This window comes from Papaver somniferum, chromosome 1 (assembly GCF_003573695.1).
Source record: "Papaver somniferum cultivar HN1 chromosome 1, ASM357369v1, whole genome shotgun sequence".
In the NCBI taxonomy this organism is placed as follows: domain Eukaryota; kingdom Viridiplantae; phylum Streptophyta; class Magnoliopsida; order Ranunculales; family Papaveraceae; genus Papaver; species Papaver somniferum.
This window is the reverse complement of record NC_039358.1, coordinates 50251450-50261263: the sequence shown is the minus strand read 5'-3', so window position 1 is coordinate 50261263 and position 9814 is coordinate 50251450. Positions and strand designations below refer to the sequence as shown.

The 9814-nt window shown below is 39.5% G+C and overlaps 1 long non-coding RNA gene across 1 annotated transcript; it reads right to left on the bottom strand.

Annotated features, from left to right (window-relative positions):
* Positions 1–2193: 2193 nt before the first annotated feature.
* LOC113286246 lies at positions 2194–5958 on the bottom strand. Its single transcript, XR_003329188.1, has 2 exons — positions 5298–5958; positions 2194–4964 (listed from the first exon to the last, which is right to left on the bottom strand). It is a non-coding gene; the product is annotated as an uncharacterized LOC113286246 (long non-coding RNA).
* Between the last annotated feature and the right edge of the window lie 3856 nt (positions 5959–9814).

Here is a 9814-nt window from a genome sequence, read left to right as displayed (position 1 = left end):
CCAAAGCCGCACAATCGTTGCGCATCATGGAAACCATGCCAAAACCAAGCCGCACAATCGCTGCGCATCATGACAACCATGCCAAAACCAAGCCGCACGACCGCTGCGCATCATGGAAACTATGCCAAAACCAAAGCCGCACAATCACTGCGCATCATGGCAACTATGTCAAAACCAAAGCCGCACAATCGCTGCGCATCATGGCAACCATGCCAAAACCAAGCCGCACAATCGCGGCGCATCATGGCAACCATGCCAAAACCAAGCCGCACAATCATTGCGCCACAAGCACCATTGGAAGATGCCAAGCGACACTTGCGACCTAGCATGCCAAGCCGTGCAAACCTAGGTCCAAGCCACCACACGCGCCATTGGCACATGCCAAGCGACGCTTGCGACCTAGCATGCCAAGCGTGCAAACCTAGTGCAAAGCCGCCACACGCGCCATTGGCACATGCCAAGCGACGCTTGCGACCTAGCATGCCAAGCCGTGCAAACCTAGGGCCAAGACGCCACACGCGCCATTGGCACATGCCAAGTGGCGCTTGCGACCTGGCATGCCAAGCCGTGCAAACCTAGGGGCAAAGCCGCTACGCGCGCCATTGGCACATGCCATGCAACACTTGCATTTTGGCATTACCACCTGCACCCGATGCACAACCTACAACCAAGGCATTCCACACAAGCCATTGGCACATGCCACGCAACCCTTTCACTTTGGCATGCCGCGCCTACATCAAAGGCCACGATTCCTCTCAAGATGCAAAATCTCGACCGTCGAAGGTCGCCACTGAGCAGGCACATCTCTCAAGCTCAACTTATCAAAGACCAGCGACATGCTACACGTTTTCCACGAAAACACTCGAGACATCAATACATGTCACAAACTGGGGGATGCTCTTTAGGGTTTTAGTTTGGCGGTTTACAGTGTGCGGCATACACAAATGCCCGTTTCAAGACAGTATATTAAGAATAAAACGGATAGTAAATGCAGGAAGTAATGGTGAAACACTCTTTCATTATGGAACATCAATTCCATCAAATTCCAGGCGTTACCACCTCTTCCCATTTAACTCATCCGTTTCTTTTTCTTACGAGGCAAGAGTACGTTTCACTTAAACTTGTATAAATAGGTCTTAATTATTTCCACCAAGACAACAAGTTTTTGGTCAGGAGAAATACAATACTCAGAAATACAACTTTGCTAGCTTTCCCTAATACTCTTCGAGAACTGTTCTGGTCTCAACACTCTCTTCGCTTCCCTCCCTAAACCATCCCTTCTCCTCCTCTTTGTGACCGAAGCAAATCCGGAACGACCATTTCTTGGTTTGGGCTGGAGTTGTGCAGATTGATCTCTCGAATCTAAAGTACTCCCGTGCAGTACATTTGTTTAGGGTTTAGATATGTTTCTCATTCACCTACCGGAATTACCAAAATCGGCAGAAACGATTTTCACCCATAAACAATTACCTATTGGAATTATGTGGTGTAATTCCTTAATCAGGTTGAATATAAATTAGGTGAAGGGACTTAGCAAGGGTTGGCAACGGTTTAACATTTGGTTTCAAATATAAACCGCCAAACAGTTCCTAACTATTAACTACAAGTGCATGTTTGGAAGGGTTTTGAGTCTCTTCAAGGACCAGACATGGTGCCTCTTGGGAAGAGATTCTTCTCCTTTAATAACAGTCACCATTCTTCTACAAAACCCCCTCTGCTTTCCCAGTTCAAGTATCAGTTTTACTCCGGTTTCCTGTTTGAGTTTTGAGTGTCCAAAAGAGATTACATAAAAGCACAATTTAGTTTGATAGTTTCTTGATTGATTGAAGTGCTGCATCAACCAAGAAGGAGATTTTTGTATCCTGGGAAACGAACGCCATTAACCTTACGGCATTATTGTGGGGGCGTAATCGTTTTAAGGACATAGAGAATTTCTCTAGCCTCAATCCAACGTTTGCTATTTCTATCTCTCATTCTCCCTGTCCTTATATTTCTCTTTTACTTTATTGTAAATGAATGCTTGAATTTCTATGAGAATTGTGTTTGCTTTGCATTCTTATAGTATATATGCAGTTGGATATTGGTTACAATACACCCATGATAACTGTGGAATACTTTGTTGTTGATAGTGCAATAACAATCATTGCACAGTTCTGTTGCATATAAGGTGTTTGATAGAATGCCACTGTGAAATAGTTACAATTCTAAATATCATGTACTTTTAATTTTGGTGTTTCTTACATTAACATGTCTCTTGTATTTGTCATACTTCCTATATTTTCCAACATTACCATCTTCCGACAAGAAACCATCAAGCAATTTAAAGAGGGAGATTATTTCTCTCATCACATGATCTTGAACTCTTCTGTTGATTCCCAAGTCCCACGAAACCTCACAATCTACACTTGTTCTAACTTTAGCCATAATCATTCTTTTTTAAGATGTCATCACATTGACATCGGGGAATTAAGTTTTAAACAAACCGTCTACAAGCAAATGATCACCCCAGAAACAAGTACTCCCACCACTGCCTACATTCATCATATATTCGAATTAAATTTCTCCATGAACTTCAAAATACCCCTCCACACACTACAACCATATGGATGATTGGAGGTATTTGTACACCAACCCAGCAGATCTTTCTCCATATTCTTTAGCAACTATTTTCCTCCAAAAAACTGTTTTTTTACACCCAAATCTCCAAAGCCAATTCATAATCAGAGCCATGTTAAGGAACTTAAGTTGCTTCACTCCTAACCCACCTTTTTCCTTGGGACAAGTAACCACTTCCCAGTTAACTAAATGTGTTTTGTGTGCATTTTCGCGATCATTCCACAAAAAGTTCCTGAAGAGCAATTTCAACTTATTGAAACAGCAACAGGTGCCACAAAGAGAGACATCATATAAACAGGGAGGGCTTGAAGAACAGCTTGCATTTAGCACCAACTTACCACCCCTTGAGAGATCAGTAGAAGAATAGGAAGTCATCCTTGACTCGACGCTCTCAAGAACCACATCCCACTTGTGAGAAGAGTAATACTTATCACCTAGGGGAAATCCTAAGTAAGAGATAAGGAATTCCTCAACCTTGCAACCAAAAGAATTAGCAAACCCCTGAACATCCTCGACTTGTCCCACTGGAATTAAAACGGTTTTATTAAAATTAATCTTGAGCTCTGAGATTACTTCAAACCATCTCAGAAAATATTTCGTTAGTGGGTAATCTGACCTGAGTTAGGTTGAATAAATACAAGGGTGTCGTCTGCAAACTGCAGGTGACTAACAGAAGTACCGCCATCAACTACTTCAAAACCCTGAAGCCAACCTACTTCATAAGCCTTTCAGGCGTTCAAATTTAGTGTTTCAGCCACCAAGAGAAATAGGAACGGGGACAATGGATCCCCTTGTCTAAGACCCTTATACTCTGAAATCTACCATTAGAAGATCCATTAATTAGAACCGAGAAATTGACAACTTTGATGCAAGCTTGTATCCATCTCCTCTATAGCTGGCCAAAGCCCATTCTCATCAAAGTATAATCCAAAAACTCCCACGAGACATTATCGTAAGCTTTCTGGAAATCAATCTTGCACAAAATTCCTTTCTTCATCCTCTTATTGTAAGAATCAATGCATTCATCAGCTATTAATGAGCTGTCCAAAATCTGTCTGACGCTCAAAAAAATCACTATGGTTGCATCCCACCAAGTCAAGCATTACAAACTTTAACCTCGAGGCTAAAATTTTGGTTGTTTGCACTACCCATCAAGCTAATGGGTATAAAACCAAGGACATTGACTATCTCATTGACCTTTGGAATCAAGGTTATGAAGGTAGACTTCAACCTCCAGTCAATATGTGAATTAAGCATCAGGTCATGAACCACCGACAAAATATCCTCCTTCATGAAAAGCCAACATTTACAAAACACCATCATCGGGAACCCTCAGGTCCCAGAGCCTCCCTAAATCATTAATAGCTCTCAATACTTCTTCTTCACCACAAACACTTTCTAAAACGGTAGCTAGGGCGCTGTTGATGCTAGGAAAATTGGTACCATCGAGTTGAAATCTTGATGAAGCTTGCTCATTATACAGGTTGGTATATTAATTCACAATGCAACACCTAATCCTTATCCGAAGTTAGCTAGCTATCAACATTAAGGTGAGAGAAAGAATTGGTTCTCTGTCTTTGATAAGCCCACTTACGAAAGAATTTTGTATTTCTTTCATTATTATCCAACCAGTCCACTCTGGATTTTTGTCTCCAATAAATAGCTAGCATTTTGGAGAGCTTATGGTATTCTCCTTTAGCTTTCAAAAGAGCTCCAGTTGTCTCTTCTGACACCCCATTAACTTGAACCTTCTTATCAAATTCTGAATGTCAATTAAATTCTGATCAATTTTCCGGTCCAGAATACCGAAAACATTCTTGTTATACTCCTTAAGTTTAGCTTTAAGAACCTGCACCTTCTTTGCCATAACGAAACCCAAATTTCCTTGAAATAAAAAGCTGATTCCCACCAAGTTTTTATCTTTCCATCCTCCCCCCTCAGAGAAAAGCGCTAAAAGCAATGATCAGAAAAAGGTCTTACCATGACCTTCTGCTTAAGCCTCAAAAAATGTTCCTCCCATTCTTGAAAAATATGAGAACGGTCAATTCTACTCATACTACCGTTCCTGCTCCAAGTGAAGCAAGAACCAACAAGAGGGAGATCAATCAGATCAAATTGAGCAATGAATTCACCAAATTTATTCATATCGATCATGGGTTACTATTTGATCCCCGGTTCTCTCATGACTAAACCTGATCACGTTAAAATCCCCCCACACACACCACAGATCTCCCCAAAACAGAAAAGCATCATTGAGCTCACACCAAAATTGATCATAGAACACATCCAGATTTGGACCATAGACCGACATAAGACTCTACCAAAAATCTTCATCCCTTAGCTTGAATCTGATAGAAACCAAAAAAGCCCCAATTAAAGAATCATCAATCTCTATCCTTCTAGTATTCCAGACTATATGAATTCCTGCTGACCTCCCATTAGAGTCCAAAGCCACCCAATCAAAGTTGTTAGAACCCCATATTTCTTTAACATTCTTTCTATCCTAATTACTAATTTTGGTCTCCTAAAAACAAGCAATATCTGGCTTCCAAGTCTTTAACAAGGATTTTAATTCGCAACTATTATTAGGGTCTCTGATAGCCCAAAAATATTCCAAGAGATAAGTTTTATCTTCGTTAATAACTAAGTATAATCATCTAAGCAAAACAACAAATACTTACAAAGCATCCAAGCTTCCAGCCTCCTCCATGTCTGCGAGTGGGAATTTTTTATCTTTAATTGCTTGACTCATTAGCCTGTGTACTTCAATTTCAGATTGCTTAAATGATACACCCACTACAGGTTGTGAAGTCATCCAAAATCAGTGAAATCCTTCTCAAAGCTTCATCTTGGTTATTGGGGCATTTAATGGTAACTTCTTAGAATTTATACTCATCACACTATTTGGTACACCAATATCTCTACTAAAGGTGTCTTCAACATGAGATGAATCGAATTCTTCTTCTACTTGAACTTCAAAATCATCTTCAATTGGGACATTCACCGGTAAAATTTTGGAATTAATACTTATTTCACTAATTTCTACACCGCTATCTCTACCGAACGTGTCTTCTATACGAGATGGAACGTCTTCTTCATATTTAGCCTCACCTTCAACTTCTTCTTCTGCTATCTACGACAACCCCTCAGACGAAGGCTGATTGCAGTGAACAAGACATTTAGAGCTAGAGATCTCGGCTTTAGCCAATGTAGCCTTCTGTTTCTCGTATATGAGACCATCCCCACGGGCCCATCTAGAAGAATATAACTTAAACACGTACAATCCGGTTCAAGAAGAACCATGATGTTGGGCATACCAAAATCTTTCAAGGCATACTGAATGAAGACAAAAAAAAGGTTGTGAAATAGCAAAATCAGATAATCCCTTAATCCAATTTTTTTAATGGCAAATCTGTCCTTTACGTATTAGTGTTAGTAATCTTGATTAGTGATTAAATATTTTGTTTAGTGATTAAGATAATTTTCAGAATTATAAGAGTTGTTTAGATGAAAAATTTGAGGAAAAAAAATCAAAGTTTTGGTTTGGTTAAGAAGGAGAGAAAGAGAAGGAGAAAGTGAGAAAATTCTAATTCTTGATTCAATGGAGGATGAGGAGGGTCATAATTCATATAAAAAACCTAGGAAAATACATATCAACTACACCAATGATTCCCAAATGGCTGATTTCTTAGATTATGAGAATGATTTTACACCCACTCAAACTCAAGCTCAAACTCAAACACAAACTCAAGATGATGATTTTTATGAGCCAAATCCAAATGATGAGTACATATATGAGGAACCCAATGCTTCTAATACACAGGTACACTTATATCTTATGCTCAATCTCACTTTTAGAGCTCTCAATTATCAAATGTTAGGTTTTTTGAATTATGGTTCGGCGAAACAGGTTGAGGTTCGGCTCACATCTATGAGCCGAATCTACCAATTGATGAACGGTTCGGCTTACTGGATCTGTTTACTGCATGCGCCGAACCTATAATTTCCAGTTCCAACCCTTTTGCTAGACACTAGTTCGACTTATATGAAAGTTTCATAGTAATCCGAACAACATCCTGAATAGCCCGGAATAGAATCATTACTAATTCGGCTTACATATCCAAAATCATATGTGCCGAACATAATTTTTAAATTTATGGGTTGAAATATTGTTATTAGTTCGGCACATATGGAGAATATCTTATCAGCCGAAACCTCTTATGTTTAAGGTTCGGCACATAATATGATTATAGTCTGAGCCGAACATGAATTTGTAAATTTTTGGGTTAAAATATTGTTTGTGGTTCGGAACATATTGAGGATATCGTATAAGCCGAAACCTCTTATGTTCAAGGTTCGGCACATAATATGATTATCGTCTGAGCGGAACATGAATTTGTTAATTTTTGGGTTAAAATATTGTTCGTGGTTCGGCACATATTGAGGATATCATATAAGCCGAAACCTGTAGATGTTTATAGTTCGGCACATAATGTGATTATCGAATGCGCCGAACCTTGTTATTATATTCCCTTTCTCGTGTTTAACCTTGTGATATTCTTTGTAGATCGTTCTTGGACGCATGGAAAATCAACCTGATCCAGTAGACATAATTCATGAGGATACCAAGGATCACTTCCAAAATGATTTGGTATGTAAGAACCTTTTGTTTACCTTAATGTTGTCGGAATATTCCAAAGTTGTTTTCGGAATAAATGTTTACCTTAATTTCTTACTAATTACTTGTTTTGGAATGAACGTAGATATGGAAAACTAAACCAGAAGTTCTGGATTGGCTTGAGGAACACGCGATGAAGATAAATTGTGTACTAGTTAAAGGAAAACAAAGCCGATGGGATCGTTTTGAAATGATTTGTGAGCGTAGTGGAACCGGCGCTAGCAAGGTTAAAAAGGGTACTGTATACGTTGGGAAGACCGGGAGAAAGAATAGGAGAAGACGAAGAAAAGAAATTTCCCTTTCAAGATCGTTTTCAACCTCAAGAATAAATCCATGAACAAAGAAGATCAATATTGGATAATGAATAAAGATATGGATTGTCGTCATAACCACCCACGTCCCAAAGACCTTCATGGATGCGAAAGTAGCGCGACTCAAACCCGACGAGATGCTAGAAGTGGATAAAATGACACGAGCACGTTTGCCACCTTCTAGGATTCTTAGAAAATTGAAGGCGGACAACAACAATAACAAGTCGACTATGCAAACTATCTACAATGCAAGACAAAAGATTAGAATACTCAATTTGCAAGGTAGGATGGTGATGCAACAAGTAATGTGGTTAGGGGTGAAGAATAACTACGCTTTCCAAAAGAAGTTGGATGACTTCGGTCAAGTCACACACCTTTTCCTTGCCCACCTGGAATGCTCCCAATTGGCTCTATGCTTCCCACAAGTTATTATATTGGATTGCACGTACAAGACTAATAAATATGAGATGTCGTTGATGAACATTGTGGGGCATACTTCGACAAAGGCACCGTTCACCGTGGCTTTTTGTTTCATGAAAAACGAGAAGAAAGGGAGTTATGTTTGGGGGTTAGAACAATTGAAGTTAATCTTCCGGGAGGGTGCTCTTCCTAAAGTGTTCGTTTCTGATCAAGATTCATCGTTGATGTATGCTATTAAGAAGGTATTTCCGGATGCATTCAATTTTCTTTGTACGTTTCACATATGGTGCAATGTGAGGAAAACATGTCAACCGATAATTCAACCACTTAAGTTGAAAGAATTAGAGAATATTGCTAAGCTACCGTTGGAGACACGAGTAAAGAAAAAGAAGGAATTCTTGAAAGCATATGAATATAATGAGATGTTGTGGGCTTCTTTCCAAGGAGAATGGGAAGCTTTGATATGGTCAATCACCGAGGATGTCTATGAAGAAAATTTTAAAATGCTTATTAAGCATTGGAAGACCGCCTACCCCGATGTCATTACTTACTTGGTCAAAGATGTGTTGGAACCTAATAAAGAAAGGTTCGTGAGTTGTTTCACAAATCAGCACAAACACTTCGACAACCAAGCCACAAGTATGGTAGAGTCGACTCATTATCGGTTGAAGAAGAACCTTTTTGGTTGTGTTGACACTTTTGTCACGGTTTTTGATGCAATTGATGAATATTTCAAAAGTGATGTTGTGAGAATTAAAACCGCGTTCGAGCATGACCTTATGTTTAGACACAAGAATTATGGTACTAATTGGCTACGAGAATTAACTTATAGAGTCTCCCATCTATGCATCGACTTGTTGATGAAAGAAGTGGATTTGATTAAGACATTAGGCGCCACCTTGGAGGAAGAGTGTGTTTGTACAATGAAGAAATCTATGGGACTTCCATGCCGCCATGACCTACTTCGGTACAAGGATGGTATCATACCATTTGAGGATATTGATCATTTTTGGAAACAATTAAGCTTCGATCCTCTCCCAATCGAAGACGATGAGGATGATCTAGAGATATGGGACACGACAAATGGGAAAAAATTGGCGGAGATGTATAGGAATATGTCCCGACCTCAAAAGAAATTCCTATGGGACAACATGATGCCGGTCATGTATCCTTTCACCCAAGAAAATATTTTGGAACCGGAGAAGAGTGACCCGAAAGGTAGGAAGAGTAAGAAAATGAATAATTTTCAAACTAGACAAGCCAACAAGGAACTATTGGCTAATAAAAGGAATCCATCCGGCGTTGAGTACCATGATGCAAGGTTTGAAAAGGCAAAGAAAGAAATTGAGAAGTTGATGAAGGAGGAAGAAGTCAAAGTTCCAAAAAAACGAGGTCGCCCGAGTATTCAAAAATCGGAAACAATTAATAAAGAGGTGAATGATAATGATTGTCCGTCACAAGCTAAGGATAGTAAAGAGGATGTCAAGGGGAAGGCTAAGATGTATCCTTCACAAACTAAGATACATGAGAGAAAAGGACCGTACATGAAATTGGTAGGATGAGAGGACCCAAAAGAGATAAGTCCGGTAGGTATATGAAACCTATCAATTTTATATATGATAACTACTTGGAAGATCTATCGCCAATAATTCATGAGCATATTATAGCAATGGACGACGTGCAAGGCGATGGAAATTGTGGTTATTACGCCACGGCGGAACAACTTGGTCCTTTTATGGAAGGGAATAATCCGGTGCCCCCTGAAAATGAAGTGAACTATATTCGGCAA